At 38.8% G+C, this 18,602-nt stretch overlaps 1 protein-coding gene across 1 annotated transcript in view; it reads right to left on the bottom strand.

The window, feature by feature from the left end:
• The window catches only part of ELAPOR2 (endosome-lysosome associated apoptosis and autophagy regulator family member 2), a 190,053-nt gene that overhangs the window by 98,610 nt on the left and 72,841 nt on the right, over positions 1-18,602 (bottom strand). Inside the window, 1 exon segment of the mRNA XM_017851806.1 lies at positions 5,674-5,794. The gene's annotated coding sequence lies outside the window, so the exon portion shown is untranslated.

Raw genomic sequence — 18,602 nt, 5'->3', positions numbered from 1 at the left:
CCCACAGGTATAGGACATCTCTACTCCCTCCCTGGCAACCGATCACATTCCCATTACCATCCCATTAAAACCTAATCACCCTTACCCTGCTCAATGCCAATATCCCATCCCACAGCAGGCTTTCAAAGGATTAAAGCCTATTCTCACTCACCTGCTACAGCATGGGCTTCTAAAACATATAAACTCTCCTTACAATTCCCCCATTTTACCTGTCCTAGACCCAGACAAGCCTTACAGGTTAGTTCAGGATCTGCACCTTATCAACCAAATTGTCTTGCCTATCCACCGTGTGGTGCCAAACCCATATACTCTCCTATCCTCAATACCTCCCTCCACAAGCCATTATTCTGTTCTGGATCTCAAAGATGCTTTCTTTACTATTCCTTTGCACCCTTCATCGCAGCCTCTCTTCACTTTCACTCGGACTGACCCTGACACCCATCAGGCTCAGCAAATTACCTGGGTTGTACTGCCACAAGGCTTCACAGACAGCCCCCATTACTTCAGTCAAGCCCAAATTTCTTCCTTATCTGTTACGTCTCTCAGCATAATTCTTATAAAAACACATGTGCTCTCCCTGCTGATCATGTCCAACTAATCTCCCAAACTCCAATCCCTTCTACAAAACAACAACTCCTTTCCTTCCTAGGCATAGTTAGTATGGTCAGAATTCTTACACAAGAGCTGGGACCATGCCCTGTAGCCTTTCTGTCCAAACAACTTGACCTTACTGTTTTAGCCTAGCCCTCATGTCTGCATGCAGTGGTTGCTGCTGCTTTAATACTTTTAGAGGCCCCAAAAATCACAAACTGTGCTCAATTCACTCTCTACAGTTCTCACAACCTCCAAAATCTATTTTCTTCTTCCCATCTGACACATATACTTTCTGCTCCCCAGCTCCTTCACTCTTTGTTGAGTCTCCCACAATTACCATTGTTCCTGGCCCAGACTTCAACCCAGCCTTCCACATTATTCCAAATATCACACCTGACCCCCATGACTGTATCTCTCTGATCCACCTGACATTCACCCCATTTCCTCATATTTCCTTCTTTCCTGTTTGCTGGCTATGCTATAGTATCTTCCACACCTGTCATTGAGGCTACCGCTCTGCCCCTCTCCACTACCTCTCAGCAAGCTGAACTAGTTGCCTTAACTCAGGCCTTCCCTCTTACAAAAGGACTACGTGTCAATATTTATACTGACTCGAAATATGCCTTCCATATTCTGCACCACCATGCTGTTATATAGGCTGAAAGAGGTTTCCTCATTAACAAGGGTCCTCCATCACTAATGCCTCTTTAATAAAAACTCTGCTCAAGGTCACTTTACTTCCAAAGGAAACTGGAGTCATTCGCTGCAAAGGCCATCAAAAGGCATCAGATCCCATTGCTCTAGGCAATGCTTATGCTGATAAGGTGGCTAGACAAACAGCTAGCATTCCAACTTCTGTCCCTCACAGCCAGTTTTTCTCTTTCACATTGGTCACTCCCACCTACTGCCCTGCCGAAACTTCCACCTATCAATCTCTTCCCACACAAGGCAAATGGTTCTTTCAGCTTCACAGGCCCATTCTATTCTGTCATCATTTCATAACCTCTCCCATGTAGGTTACAAGCCACTAGCCCGTCTCTTAGAACCTCTCATTTCCTTTCCATCATGGAAATCTATCCTCAAGGAAATCACTTCAGTGTTCCATCTGCTATTCTACTACCCCTGACGGATTGTTCAGGGCCCCTCCCTTTCCTACACATCAAACTCTGAGATTTGCCCCTGCCCAGGACTGGCAAATTGACTTTACTCACATGTCCTGAGTCAAAAAATTAAATTCCTCTTAGTCTGGGTAGACACTTTCACTGGATAGGTAGAGGCCTTTCCCACAAGGTCTGAGAAGGCCACCAAGGTAATTTCTCCCCTTCTGTCAAACGTAATTCCTCAGTTTGGCCTTCCCAACTCTATACAGTCCAATAGCGGACCAGCCTTTACTAGTCAAATCACCCAAGCAGTTTTTCGGGCTCTTGGTATTCAGTAAAACCTTCATACCCCTTATGGTCCTCAATCTTCAAGAAAGGTAGAACAGACTAATGGTCTTTTAAAAATACACCTCACCAAGCTCAACCACCAACTTAAAAAGGACTGGACAATACTTTTACCACTTGCCCTTCTCAGAATTCAGGCCTGTCCTCAGAATGCTACAGGGTACAGCCCATTTAAGCTCTTGTATAGACGCTCCTTTTTATTAAGCCCCAGTCTCATTTCAGACACCAGACCAACTTACACTGTGCCCCAAAAACTTGTCATCCCTACTATCTTCTGTCTAGTCATACTCCTATTCACTGTTTTCAACTACTCAGAAATGCCCTGCTCTTGTTTATACTGCCGGTTTACACTGTTTCTCCAAGCCATCACAGCTGATATCTCCTAATGCTATCCCCGAACCACCACTCTTAACTCCCTCTTAAAGTAAATAAATAATCTTTGCTGGCAAGGCTATGCTGAACCTCCTGAGACATTGTCTAATTAGATGTCCCAGGTCCTCCCAATTCTTAGTCCTTTAATACCTGTTTTTCTCCTCTTATTCAGACCTGTGTCTTCTGCTTAGTTTTTCAATTCATACAAAGCCGCATCCAGGCCATCACCAATCATTCCATATGACAAATACTCCTTCTAATAACCCCACAATATTGCCTCTTACCACAAAATCTTCCTTCAGCTTAATCTTTCCCACTCTAGGTTCCCATGCTGCCCCTAATCCCTCTTGAAGCAGCCCTGAGAAACATCGCCCATTATATCTCCACACCACCCCCAAAAAATTTTCGCCACCCCAACACTTCAACACTATTTTGTTTTATTTCTCTTATTAAGAGAATAAATAAGAAGACTTCTTCTAAATAAGAAGACAGGAATGTCAGGCCTCTGAGCCAAAGTTAAGCCATCATATCCCCTGTGACCTGTAGGTACACATCCAGATGGCCAGTTCCTGCCTTAACTGATGACATTCCACCACAAAAGAAGTGAAAATGGTCTGTTTGTCTTAACTGATGACATTACCCCTTGTGAAATTCCTTTTCCTGGCTCTTCCTGGCTCAAAAGCTCCCTCACTGAGCACCTTGTGACCCCCACCCCTGTCCACCAGAGAACAACCCCCTTTGACTGTAATTTTCCTTTACCTACCCAAATCCTATAAAATGGCCCCACCCCATCTCCCTTCACTGACTCTCTTTTCAGACTTAGCTCGCCTGCACCCAGGTGAAATAAACAGCCATGTTGCTCATACAAAGCCTGTTTGGTGGCCTCTTCACACGGACACGAGAGAAAAACTCAGTGGGTAAGACACAGGCTCTAGAATCAGACATGTCTGTTTTTGAATCCTAGACCTGCCACATCCGGGCTATATGACATAAAGTAAATTACTTCACCACTTTAAGTCTGAGTTTCCTTTTTAATAAAATGGAAACACTGATCCTAGTTATCTGAGATGGCTGTTGTGAGGATACAATGGGATAATGACATAAAACTCCAAGCACAATGTTTGGCACATAATCAGTACTTGAGAAATGGTAGTTATTATTAGCAATAGAAAATCTAAGCTCCTGAAGAAATATCCAGTTACTATGATACTGCCTTCAGCAGCCAAACACTAATGACTAGTTTAAGTGACACAGTTAAAGTTATGAACTGTGCTTCTAAGTTGCTTAAGCCTATTAACTTGTGAGTTTTAAAATAATTTGTCTTTAACACAAGCAAATGTTCACAGATCTAAGGCCAGACTGACAAATTCCAGATCAAATGTAAGTATACTATACAGGAATACTTGGAAATTCAGATTTCAGACAAAATACAAAGATAAAAAATGTACCAGCCAAAAGTATTAATATTTTTGAAGTATTATCACAAAAGTATTATCATTTTAAAGCAAGAATCATTTTAAGGTAAGTAATAACTAATAGTGACCTGATTAGTAGTCAGAATTTTCAGAGAAGTGCTTGCTAGAGTGTCAGATTCAAAATGTTATATGTTGAAACTTACTGTATATAATGAGCAAAAATGTCTCTGGCAACATTTAATTAAAACTAATTCCTATGCAGGCATCAATTCTGTAACAGATTGTTGACTCTTAGCCAACAAATGTAATCAGTGCTATGCTGATAAGTATTTAAAATCCAGCTCCCAAGGGAAGGGAGGCCCCCAATTTGTAGTGTTCGCTAGTTTTTATGGGTACAATACTCCACAATAGCCCATTTCCAGCTAATGATCAGTTCTCAAAAGCCAGCGCTGGCCAAGACCACCATACCACCTAGATATGAAGTTGGCATTCAAAATGGTTAGGCGGTCCACCTGAGTAGGGCTGTTTACAAGGAAACCAAGGAATTAGCCCACAAATGAAAAGTAAACATAGGTAAATGATACATAGATTTTTCTAGGCAAGTGACTGAAGCAAATTCACAATGGGCTAATTACATAGGTATGATTCAGGCTCTGCTTCCCTTTCAACCACATTCCTCTGTCACTGAGAGCTCATCTGCCCTCTGCACCAGTGGTTTCACACACCTCAGTCTTGTATCAGCTTCTTCTATACAGACCCTCTTGTCTTTTAAGACTGTTGCTACACTGAAGCCTTCACCTGCCCATTTGAGGGCCTCTCAGGTTCTCCCTGAATTCACTTATTAGTATCATTCACTAGGAAATAATGATATTTTTCCCTGACTTTCCTCATAAGATTATTGCAGTTTCCCTTTTATCAGTAAATCTACAAATTATGCTAAAAACTCCTCCAGCTAGTAACAGAGGAATGCTCTCTATGAATAGGAAGAAATTAGTTATCTACTTAACAATTTGCTTACCTGATCTTTAATTTGGGAACAGAAAAACTAAGCTTTTAAGAATACTACCTGGAAGACTGCAGGAAAACCCAAATACATTCCCTCTCTTTTATTTCCAGCTTCGAACTTTAGTCCACCCCCTCAACTATTTTGCTGCAGGAACCCCTAACTCACTAAATTAAAGGATTTTTAAAAGTAAAGTTTTAAATGAAAATAAATTTACATTTATTTCATATTTCTCTGTTAATTTATAATGTTGTACTTCAAACCTGTTTAACTCCCAAAAGATATGCTGTTGAATGTGATATCCAGCAATTCTATAATCTCTCTGTAGGTTATACTAAAAAAAAAAAAAAATTAAGTTATTTCTATGGCTAAAAAAAAAATCCACTGCAAGATGACAGAGTTCTGCGGATGGATGGTGGTAATGATAGTAAACAATATGAATATATTTAATGCCCCTGAACTAGACACTTAAAAATGGTGATGATGGTAAATTTTAAGTTATGTGTATTTCAACATAATTTTTTAATTTTATAAAATCATTTTTAAAATAAGAACAAATCCATTAATAAGAAACTCTGCCACTCTGCCCTCCTATGGTTTCAAATAAGAGAATAGATTTTTTAAAAATAATAATAATATTCTTTAATATTGCCTTTGTCTCATTACAGACTTGAGATATAAGGGCATCCAGTGATGAGAAAGGCTGCATTTATTCTGCTAGATATCAATGCCATATGCTCATTTTTGTAAGGTCTCCTACATTCATTATAATTAACACCTAGGGCTAATATGAAGAGGTAATTGTTTAATCAAGAAAACAAATGGTCAAAAAGACAAAACATACTGCATTCTTTGCCTCTCACTGGGTCAGGCAGGCCAGAGCAGTCCACTGCAGAATTTGGAATGGCAACTCTCCACCTGGAGCCACTGCTATCACATTCCGTATATTCAAAGTGATAATCTTTCTGCAAACAATCACAAAAACAAGCCTTTGTTAGAGCCAATTCTAATGGGACAACTGTGCTTTCTCTATCACCCCAAGTCCCTGTTGCCAAGCTGTACCCTCTCCTTGATCCTCCCCCATCCCACCCACACCAAGCAGCTTATTGATCAAAGAGGTATGCTGCTGGACACAGAGTAGGTGCTAAGGAGATGATGCAGGACAGGACAGTCAATCCTGTCAGGTTGTGACCATTATCCTTTCACCTCATCCATCCAGAAAAGCTACAGCACACTTCCCTATCTCTTGCAGGCTTTTTAAGCTCTGAGTAACTGATAGATGTGAGTAGGAGAAAGAGCAGAATAACACTAGGAATTTGACTACTGTCACTGTCCCATGTGTTTCAACAAAAGAAACAACAGAACCATTTCCATTGACCTAATTCTCACTCTGTTTAAAATTTAACAGAAGGTGTAAAAATTAATCATCAAATACTAATAAAAGACTACAAGTTTTTAAAGTAGCTCTCCCAGGCTCAATACACATGTACCACAGCAGGCTGCCATCAATTACAGACTATTAAAATTGACCATTAATTACAACTGCCAAATTAAAACCAACCCCCAATCCACCTCTCTCCAGCCTTTGGTTGTTTTGAAATTCTCACAATGACCTCCCTTGGTCAGAGCACATTACACATAAGTGATATTTAAACTGAGAGGAACCCAAACAAAATATTATTGGAGCATTTTAAGAATGTGAAAAATTCCAAATCTACCCCAAATTGTTTTCAGTTCAATACCTTACTTATTCAATTCAATATCCTGCATGTGGCTATTCTGCTGCATCCACAGTTTTGCCTCCCTCACTGTGTCAATGACAAGTGAGAATAGAAACATCAAGCCACATCACCATGGAGAAATCCGGAATGAGAAGGCCATTGCCCTTGACCTTCTCTGCACAGTACACTTTGCTAACAATGACTTTCCTAATTTTAACATTTTTTGAAATCTAGATAAGCTGAGATTTCCCAAATCATCTAGTCTGGGTTCCCTTTGTTTAACAGTTCTTCCCTCAATGCATGTTGCTTCTCTCATAATTACTATAAGCCAACAAGAAGAACCCACGCCATTCCTTCAGCACTTTGCTTGGAAATCTGCTCAGCTAAATATCCAAGCTCATCTTACAAGTTTTGCTTTCCACAAAAACATAGGACCACAATTTTGCTAAGCTTTCTGCCACTATATTAAAGGGGTCAACCTTTCCTCCAATTTCCTGGAGGAAATATTGGAATAAATATTTATTTATTTATTTATGAGACATTCCTCTTTTCTTTCTGGGCCCTCACTAGTATCACTTTTAATATTTTTAAAAATATTCTGCTTATGACAATTTACATATTCTTTAAGACGATACAGACATTTTCTGCCACACTTCTCACTTCCTCCTGAGACTTCACGGGCAGTCTCTAAAATCCACATTTCTACCAACAATCTGTTCAAGGCCATCTAGACTTTACTAGCATGTACCTCAAAATTCTCCCAGCCTCTGCCCAGTTTATCCAATTCTAAAGCCACATTCCCACTTTTAGGTGTTTGTTACAACAGCACTTCCCTTCCAGGTACCAAAATTTGTATTCATTTCCCATAACAGCTGTAATAAATTAGCAGAAACTTAGCAACTTAAAACAACAGAAATATATTCTCTCACAGTTCTGGAGGCTGGAAGTTCAAAAGCTGTATTACAAGGCTGATCAAGGTATCGCCAGGCCATACTCTCTTAGGCAGCTCCAGGGGAGAATCCACTCCTTGGCCCTTCCAGGTTCTGGCGGCTGCCAGCACTTACTGCCTTGTGGCTTCATCACTCCTGTCTCTGCCTCTGTGGTACCATTGCCTTCTCCTCCTCTTGTGAAAGCATTCAGGGCCCATCATAGTAAACTCACTTTCTTAAGATTCTCACTTTAAATCTTCAAAGTCCTATTCTGTCATATAAAAATAATATTTACAGGTTCTGGGGATTAGGACTTGGATTTTTTAGAGGACAGGGACAGCAGAAAGGAGTCTGATTCAGCCTACCACACCCTCCCATGGCAGAATAGCCTTGACCTGCCATGTATTTGCATAATGACTGTCTTGTTTCTCTAGTTCCTTGTTATTTGTATTAGAATGCATGTCTTGGCTAGCAGCTGTGCCTCAGCCCTGTAATCCCAGCACTTTGGGAGGCCAAGGTGGGCAGATCACTTGAGGTCAGGAGTTTGAGAACAGCCTGGTCAACATGGTGAAACCCTGTCTCTACTAAAAGTACAAAAATTAGCCGGGTGTGGTGGTGTGCACTTCCCAGCTACTCGGCAGGGTGAGGCATGAGAATCCCTTGAACGCTGGAGGCGGAGGTTGCAGTGAGCCGAGATTGAACCACTGCACTCCAGTCTGGGCAACAGAACAAGACTCTATCTCAAAAATAAAATAAAATAAACAAAATAAAATAAAATAAAAGTCTGTCTTATTTCCATGTTCCACTGAGAAGATTCTGCCCCCTATATATTAAGTTTAGGTGATTTCTTATCATTCTAGCAAAATAATGATACTGTGAAGTCATATGAATTTCAAATAAAGCAAGGTCTCTGAATAAAACAGGTAAGCTCCAAAAAACTTTCCTCCATCGCTGCCTCTGTTATTCAGCCTGCCAGTTGAGAACAGCAGTCAGAGAAGAGCAATCAGAACACGGAAAAAGTATTATGTTTTCTGGCTGTAATGTTGGATGTCATGTGCCAATTAATTTTCCTAAGACTCCTTTATCCTATCTGCCTTCTCTAGATTACTCAAGGACTCTAAAAGGCTGTTGTTACTATTGTTACCAAACTCTTAGGAGTTCAGCAGGAAGCTTTAATTTATTTATTTATAATTTAAAAGTACTGAAATGCAAACCTATTTCATGCAAAGGGCAGACCCTGGGGTCAGGGATTTAGACTGCAGCCCAAATCAAATGGGTTTTATTTTAAATTATTTAATAGGCTACTTCATTTGGGCTGGTAACAAATAAAAAAAGAAAAATCTGCTTCTAAAGTCAATCCTTAAATCCATAGAAAGATCTAACAAACACTGTGGTACAGTAAAATTGCTAAAGGTACAACGTATATTTTCCAAATATTCTGAATGGCATTCAGGGTACTGAATAAAGAGAAGTACAGCACATATGCTTTCAGATTTATAGGTAACACCCCAAAACTCTAACCATAGATGCAAATAAACATTGAGCACTTAAAACTGGTCCCTTGGAAATGGAAATTTCTGGTATTAAAGGATAATTTAAAAGAAAAAGTAGATTATTTCTCATACAAATAGAAAATTAATACATGTCAAAAATGTTGTCATTATTTAGCAAGTCAATCAGTAAGATGTTATCACCAATTCAAAGGAGAATTTGAAGGACACACTAAAACAGGCAATTAGGAAGGTGAAATGAATTTATTGGGAGATGCAAAACTGGTAAATATCCAGAGGGTAATAATCAATTGCATTTCAAAGGATAAAATACATTTTCATTTATATGGACAAAAACTATTTGTATTACTATCAGTACCTACAACACAGCATTCTAAAATAATCCAAAGACAATGAAAGGCGCAGGCTGCTATAGAAACTGATCATTCTGAAAGGTGCACTAAAAAGCACATCCAATAATCTTCTCCACCTATTTTAGCATGCTTCACAGTTTTTCTTGACAAGCGGAAAATTCTTGACAATTTTCCCTACACTTCAGGGCTTCTGACAGTTTATCAACAAACACATTGATATGAGTCAGAGCACACTCCAAACAACAGAACATCAGCTCACAAGCCACACTCTCCAAATTATAAACTGAAAGAAGTGCCTGGGCCCACGCCAACTCAAAGGATGGCAGTTATTTAGACATTCTGCAAAGCGCAGAATGCTGGGGTGTGGAGACACTGCCCCAAATAATAAAACAATAAAATTCCCTATAAACCTTGCATTGTAAATATATGGAAACCAGGAAACACCCCAAGAAGAAATAGAGCATGGAATTACTCCTGATCACAAAACACTTAAGGGAAAATTACTCTTCCATATAAATCATGGCACACCACACAGACACGAACTTGCACACACTGACATGCACATTCACAAATCAAAGTACAGATGTGAATCCTTGAATAACAAAAATTCAAATTGTGTTATCTTACATCAAAAACACAAAAATTCAGTATACATCCAAGTAAATACTGGATGTCATGGTACCCCCTCAAACACCAAAGTCATCCATACTACAAAAGCTGCATGATGCTCACTGAAGACACCAGGGAATCACCTCCCAGTTCTGATAACACTTACAGTTAAAATATAGACTAGATAATTTTTCAAATAAATCTGACAAATAAAAATAATATGTACATATGTTGACATATTGACCATATTTTTTATATATTGACATTAACATATATTGCATATTAGATATGATTATGCATATAGCAATATATCATTTTTATTTATATCATTCTTTATTTCCCAGCACTTAATTATTAAATAATTATGATGGCCTAATGGCCTAAAGGCTATGGGAGAAATTTTTTATTATTATACATTAAGTTCTAGGGTACATGTGCACAACATGCAGGTTTGTTAAATGTGTATACATGTGCCATGTTGGTGTGCTGTACCCATTAACTCGTCATTTACATTAGGTATATCTCCTAATGCCATCCCTCCCCCCTACCCCCTCCCCACAATAGGACCTGGTGTATGATGTTCCCCTTCCTGTGTCCAAGTGATCTCATTGTTCAATTCCCACCTATGAGTGAGAACATGTGGTATTTGGTTTTCTGTTCTTGCAATAGTTGGCTGAGAATGATGGCTTCCAGCTGCATCCATGTCCCTCAAAGGACACGAACTCATCCTTTTTTATGGCTGCATAGTATTCCATGGTGTATATGTGCCACATTTTCTTAATCCAGTCTGTCACTGATGGACATTTGGGTTGATTCCAAGTCTTTGCTATTGTGAATAGTGCCGCAATAAACATACGTGTGCATGTGTCTTTATACCAGTATGACTTATAATCCTTTGGGTATATACCCAATAAGGGGATGGCTGGGTCGAATGGTATTTCTAGTTCTAGATCCTTGAGGAATCGCCACACTGTTTTCCACAATGGTTGAACTAGAAATTTTAAGTAAAACATAGTTCCTGTACTCAATAAGCTTATGATTTTGTTGAAGTAGACAGCACACACACAAAACTTTATAAGAAAGCATAAAGAGTAAGGGCTCAAAGTGGAACAGTGACATCACAAGTCAGTGTCCAAGTAAAAACTCCTATCAAAATTTCCAATAAAATTCCTTAACTCTCAGATTTTCTAGAAAAATAGGAACCTTTAAATGTTAGAATCGCATTCAGTCAAGTATGTGTGTAAGAGTATACAAAACGTGACCGTATTTTATTATGATTTCAAAGTCAGAAGAAATCTCTGTGAGCTGGAACAGTGAGAAAAGGCTTTAAGGAGAAGACCCTGAAATATAGGAGGATTTGTAACTATTTTAGCACTTACCAGTTCCTTCGAAAACAGCTAGTTTGATAAGGATGTGGTAAGCAGCAAGATCAAGCCTGAAGAAACTATGCCTAAAGGTGTGCAGTGAAATACATCAGCCTAGGGTGGATGAATAGGTGAGTGACTGAATGTAGTCTCCTGGTCTTCTGTACTCAGATTTGCTCATATTAGTAAACTGCCAATGAGAAAATCAGCTCCCTGATGCTCCCTGTCTATCTTCTGTAGGCAGTTAAGAGTTGACCACAGTTAATTATCAAGATACAGCAGATGACCACAAATTCTAGTAAAGAATCAAAAGCAGCAGAGGCAGTAGAAAGCCTCTATCTTCAAGGCAGAGAAAATGCTGGTACCTAGAACACACACAAATGGAAAGGACAAAAAGAAGCATATGTAATTAATTTTCTTCATTTCATTTTGTTCATGTAAAATTCCTTCCCTTCGAATTTTTTAATGTGAAATGTTGAGAACAGCGTAACCTTGTATTTGATGAGACCGCAACTCCTCTGGGAGAAAGGCTTCCGAATTTAAGTGCTCAGCAAAGCACTTGGCACACTTATTTGAGAGAGTGAAATGGCAAGAGAAAAAAGGGAGACAGCACGAGATTGCAGTCGCACTATTATTTTAATTCCAATTGCAATGAGTGTGCACGCCTCATTATACTATGTGGAAAGGCCAAAAGCAGAAGAATACTTAATGCAGAAATACATGTAACTTATATGAGCTTCTTTAGCCTACATTATTAAGCACCTGAGCACAGAACTGTGCAGCAATGTTTATATTCAAGTTTTTCTTTTATAAAAGGAACATGATGCTACCATGGAAACCTGCTAAGTAATACGTATCTGATCTATTTGTGACACATCCTTTTCACTGTGGCCACTGTATTTCTTTTTAGAAATTATTTTGGAAAAAGTTCATATTTTAAACCTGAGTTCAATGTCTATCTTTGTAAACAGGTGCTCAATTCATTTTTGAAATTATTTATGTTTATTGAGTACCTCCCACATGCCACTGTGTAGACTCTGCGGATATAGCAGTGAACAAAATATCCAATTCTCTGCTCTCCTGGGGCTTACATTCTAGTTTTAATGAAAGTACATAAGGTTTCTTTCTTAGAAAGATCCAGCTTAGACTATTTTCTTTCTATGGCTCTCAATCCCTGCCTGTAAAAGGACAGGCAATGAACTGGTAACAACAAACATAGATCCCAACCTCACCTCTGTCATTACTAAATTTAAGACTAAGTGACTCAACTAACTCTTTGAACCTCAGGTTCCTTTGAATCTTTGAAAGAAAAAGCTATGCTTCACATCTTACGGTCTATGTTTCATATTTTCACTGTTCTTGGTAAAGAGAAATCAACCACATTCTGTAATCACGTACCTCTCAGGAAATTTTCAAAAACTGAACATTCTAAAACATACCTACCTACGAATAAACGAAAGAAACATTTCTATTTTCTCAAGAAACCTGCAGCTAGACAATCTACAATAATGTTAATATTAGAAATATGAACTAAAACCCTCATCGAAGATAATGAGAAAATATTTTAAAACCAGTTTTCTCAGATTGAAAGTATATGTTATTGTATAAGACAGTCTTTAAGTACATGCATCATTTTATTATCTAATTACATTTAAACTTATTGAATTAAATATATGTTTATCTCTGCTCCTCGCCAACCTGCGAAAGAATGGAGTTTCTAAAGAGAGCAGAGAGTAAAGGATTAAAAATACCAAAGAGAAGTGAAAATGGCAATAGATGCAGGTGCCAACAATTATTTCTGGAAGACAAAAAGCGTAGGTGAGCTCCAATTGACTTATCAAGGCAACAAAAGCTGAAAGCCAAGGATAACAGAGATGGTGATTTGAGCTGCAGAAAGACTCAGAATTGAAGGTACCAAAAACCTCAGAAATCAGAGGTGAAAAAAAAATCTATCTAAAAACAGAAAGACTGGTTGAAAATCTGTTTGAGAATTGTTAAAGTATGCCCCCAGCTAACAGACAAAATGGACTCCCTGTAGCTAGCTGAGGTGGTCAAAGTTTAAAAAGAACTAGGCAACCACGGCTGGGTGAAGAAGCAGTCACGCATTCTGTGTTCTCAGAAAGATGTAAAAGTGTTAGAGGACCTCCCTTTCTACAATAAAGCCAAACTATTTCTTATCGTCAGTGCCGAGATAAACCATGGCTAGAAACCACCACCCAACAAGGCCATTGGAAACAAATACCTGACAGAGACTTCTGATTTGAGGCTTGGAACCAACCAATCAAAGCTCCTCTGCCCCAGCCAATCAGGGCTTGGTTGTATCGCTCATCAGAACTCAGCTGCACCACCCAATCAAAAACAAGAGAATGTCAATCCTTCATTTGCACAAATGAACTTGATGGGGAACCCGTGCAGTGAGTTTTGCTGTAAAACCCTAATCCTCCTTTGTTCTCAGGAATGCAACTTCCTTTTCATTAAAGGCTGCATCTCCCTGGTTTGCAAACTCTTCACTGGAATAAACTCTTTCCTCCAAATTCCTTTTCAGAGAACTTTTGCTCACAGAATGTAAACCTTTCAGTTTCCCTTTCACCTCATGACAAGAGAAGAGTTATTTCCTCTGGAAAAAAAAATCAACTAGGGAGGTTACAGATTCCGGGACATCAAGTAATGAAGAAAAAAAAAGGTATTTTTTTTTAAACGGGACTATGTAAACAGCTAAGTAATGAAAGATGAGATCCACCTCGGGCACACATCCCCAACGATGAAACCCTAAGTCCAGCTACCTTCAATGCCACTGTCCTTTCCACTTCAACTACCACCCCCAAAGACTAGAAGAGCCATCTTCCTGCCCTCCCAAAGGTGCCTTCAGTGGATGTTACACCCTACACTAGTATCCTTTCCCACATCATTTCTGCTGATTTTCACACTTGCTTACCTTAGAATTTAGATTAGCTGGAATGTAACATTTATCCATAATATGATCATTACTATTGTCATTAAAAACATTAACAACATTTGCATAACTCTGTAAGCTTTCCAAAATAATTTTCATGACATTAACCCACGTGAATTTGTCCACAGTACGGTCCCACATAGTAGGCAAGGGTCATCCTCATGGCTCCTGACCTATCTCAATCTTATCTCCTGCTGTCCAGATGAACACCACCATCAGCCTAACGGGCCTCTTTGCTTCTGCTCTTGCCCACACCCACTACACTCCACAGCCAGTTCTAAATGGAAGATCTCATTATGTCATCCTTGCTCAATACCCCAGAATGACTTCCCATTGGCCTGAGGATAAAGTCCACAATCTTACTTTGCATAAAATGCCGTTTTCGATTCATTCTCGATCTGCTGCTTGAAGCTTCATTTCTTAACATTATTCATATATGAAATGTTGAAGCTACAGGATCAAATATGCTATACAATTCCTCGCCTCCAGAGCCCAGCATGTAAGTGACTTTTTCTCTGCCTGGAAGGTTCTTTCTGCCCACATCTTGTAATAGCATGTGGAAATCTGTATAACAAATCCCTGTGTAACAGATTCTCTTTCAGGCCCACCCCTACTATTTGCAGGACCAAGGCCAGGAGTATAAATTGATGTGCCTCTTCCTCTTCAATACCTACCCTGCACCCTGAGAGGTCTGCCTCACATACAAGAGGCAACCCCAGCCTGCACATCCAACTCTAGTAAGTGTTCCTGCCACAATGGCATGGTCTATTAATACATCAGGAGGATGGACCTGGGAAACCTCACAAAGGCCCTAGAAGCAATCTTGGACCTTTTAGGCAGGTAATTTCAAGGTCATGTTAGCAGAGTATGATAAAAAGAAGTTGGGGCATGACATGCAGGTGGCCACAGCTCCTCGGCCCACAGACTGTAAAGCAAGAGGAGGGACACAGTTAGAGGAGGACCCTCTACAGTGGAGACCAAGGCAAGGGCCCCTCTTGCCTGGTCTAAAGGTAGTATTGGTCTCTATTATATGACAACATCCAAACATAAGAATAGCGAGAAAGATAGTTATCACTTTATAAAGTAAAATTTAAAATTTCTTAGAAAGGAGGGAGGATCCCTCCCTCTACCTCTTGAAGAGTCCTCACGTAACTAGGTAATAGTAATTTTCTTTTTTTTTTCCAAGCCCAAATTAAAATCACAAAGGTATATGAAAGTATAATTTTCCAAAAAGAGAAAAGCAAAATCCTTGGAAACCCATTTGTTTTGTCTAATTATATATAGTTAAAACTTACCTGTATATAAGCTATAAATTCTTCTAAATTAATCAGGCTGAAACTAAAAGGACGCCTTTGCTTTTGCAAGATTTGAGCAACTACTTACTATTTAATAAGCACCAAGAGAAACGACATCAAAATTTCAGAATATATTATATATACCCCATGATACATCAATTCCACTTTTAGGCATGTAATCCAAGGAAGCCACGTTTGTATCATAGCATTATTTAAAATAGTGAAAACTTTAAAACAATTGTGCAACAATAAGAGACTGGTTAATAAATTAGGGTATACACACATAATAACTTTTATATAGTCCATTTTAAAATAATATGAAAAAGGTATATTTAATAACAAAATTATTTCTGACATATTTAAGTATAAAACACAGGTTATAAAGCAATATATCTGAACTCCTGTAGAGTGAGTGTGAGTGTGAGTGTGTGTGTGTGTGTGTGTGTTGGATACATGCAAAAAAAGCTATAAGTATATATACTAAAAGATTGACAGTAGTTAACTGAGTGATGTGACTATTTTTATTCTATATAATTACATATTTTCAAAATTTTCTACAGTTAAAATATATTTATTTCCTTCAATTCAGGTAATTTTTTTGCCAAGACATTTAAAAAATTCGTATTTCTCCTTACTTTAGGATAAGATATCTGGTGGGACATGAGAAAATTCAAAGGATACCACCGAAGGATGATTCCATAACATTCATTAGCTCCTCGGTCTAAATCACTTTCTCTGAGGGGTGGCATTCACCTAGCAAGGCTTTAAAGGCAAAGTCATAAGTAAGACACAGGTCAGATAAGTTCTGAAGAAGGGAATATGGAAGGGAAAATCCAACACTTAAGTACTTTTGAAATGAGCAGATACAAGAAGGATTCTGCTACAGAGTGGATAAAGAAAAGTGGGATAGTCAAATGAGAGAAAACAGAACAAAAAGATGATGCAGCACAGACAGCACACTTTGCTGATTTCAAAATTTGGCTTCAGAAGGGACAACTCCACATCTGAATTCAGTTAAGCCGCTGGCAGATCTCAGACAGAAAAAAAATTATAAAAATCCAATTTAAAGTAAAAGCTAATTCTTGCCAATGCTGCCACTTGAAATTGAGCTTTACTTTGTGCAGAAATAGCATAGGTGATAAGTGGCTCTGAACATTAAGACATCCAAAATTATGTTTTTGTTTGCAAATTGTGAGATAAATAAAAATAAGTGAGTTAAGTTCTTTTGCATTCAACTGACCCTGTAAGAATATCTTAAATCAATAACTTTTTAAAAAAAATAATATAACCCTAATAATACCTCTGTCATAACTATACTTTCTAAAATTAACCTTAAAACATCTATTAAAAGGTTTTTTTCTTTAACCATAAACATTAGACACCTGCTGTTCTGTCTGCCTGGCATGGCTTCCTATTTCTTTAGGTAACAGCATGTCCCCTGCTCTCATTACACTTTGTAGTTCTGAGTGGGCCAATCCCTGGCCAGGCCCTAATATGGACATGCTATCTGGACAGTCACAATAAACTATTCACAGTGGTGCTAACCAAGATGAAGAAAGTCCACTACAGTTTCTTGTTCCCATTTTGCCCAAAATATAAAAGCAAGATTCTGCAAAATAAATAATAGCAGGGAGTCTGGAGAAGAAAGTGAGAACTTTCTAACAGCTAATACAATGGTAGGGAGTTACCTGGCTTCTTTTCTTTCCTTTTTCTCCTTGAGCTGAAGGTGGGCCAAATCAGAGAATTGCACAGTGGGTGCAGAATGCTAAAAACTACAAGACAGGCCCATTTTTCTGGCCAAAAGAACAAGAAAAAAGATCCCTGTGGGTGGAGTACTGGGAGAGGGGAAATGGGATCAGAAAGTGAGAGGCATATCCATGTGCTTTTTTATATTAATGTTCTTTTTCTCTTCCAGTCTTTCCCCAAGGCCAGCACCAGTTTAGAACAGCACCAATGCCACCACAACAATGCAAACACCTAATACCCCAAGAGAAAACCTCTTTCTCTACATAAAATAACTAGAACAGGGACTTCAGCTGTGCAAAGGGTTTAGGAGAAAATCCTTATTTTTTATTTTCTTCCTTCTTTGTCTTGTCACTTCATCCCCGTCAAGTGGAATTACACAAAAACATGCAAGCTAAAACTATATAATAATCCATCTTTCTAGCCAGAGGAAATAGAAAAAGCAGTCCTGAGAAAATATTCAGAGAGTAATGGAGAAGAGAATCCTCTGGTTCAGTCTATGAAGTGACAGCCCCGGGCTCACCTTCAAACTGTGCAAATATGGAATATACTCAAAGAAGTATAGCGAAGGCATGGAGAGCTGAACTACAACATAAATCACTATCTGAACTAAACCCTGAGTATTGAGCAAGGGGCAGATGATCCTACCCCTCACCTCCTCTCTCCACACACACAAAAGATAAAAATAGCCAAAGCATTGAAAACTGAACAGACACTGGAAGGAACCACCACACACAAAAGGTGAGAAAAAACATACGGTCTGAACCTAACCAGGTCAACTGCCTGCTAAACCAAACCAACCAAACGTCTACAGAGGATTTTATAAGGATCTAGAGATTTATAACATAATATTAAAAATATCCAGAATACAATCAAAACTCACTTGGATATACAAAGAACAAGGAAAATCTGACTAATGCTCCAGAGAAAAGACAATCAACATATAACACCACCAAAATGTCACAAATATTAGATTCTCTAAAAATGCAGAGCATCTAGTACAACCATCATGCATAAGGTTAAGGCACTCTAGGGCCTGGGGTCCTCAGAACTGCCCTGCATAAGTTCTGTGTTTTCAAGCTTAAACTGTGTGAGTCAGGTTGCTGTCACTGCAACTATAGGTGCTAACAGATACTTGAGATAGGCAATCATTCTATAATACCACCTCATATTTCTGTATGTCTCAAATCTCAGGCAAGGTTGATGAGTGTGGTGGTGATGATAGCTGCCACTCATTATTCATACATATCAGTCATTGTGCTAAGTTCCCAATATCTTAGTGCTGCCCACCACCT

The sequence above is a fragment of the Rhinopithecus bieti genome, unplaced genomic scaffold, assembly GCF_001698545.2.
Source record: "Rhinopithecus bieti isolate Rb0 unplaced genomic scaffold, ASM169854v2 scaffold_1558, whole genome shotgun sequence".
Classification (NCBI taxonomy): domain Eukaryota; kingdom Metazoa; phylum Chordata; class Mammalia; order Primates; family Cercopithecidae; genus Rhinopithecus; species Rhinopithecus bieti.
This window is presented reverse-complemented; position numbering and strand designations above follow the sequence as displayed.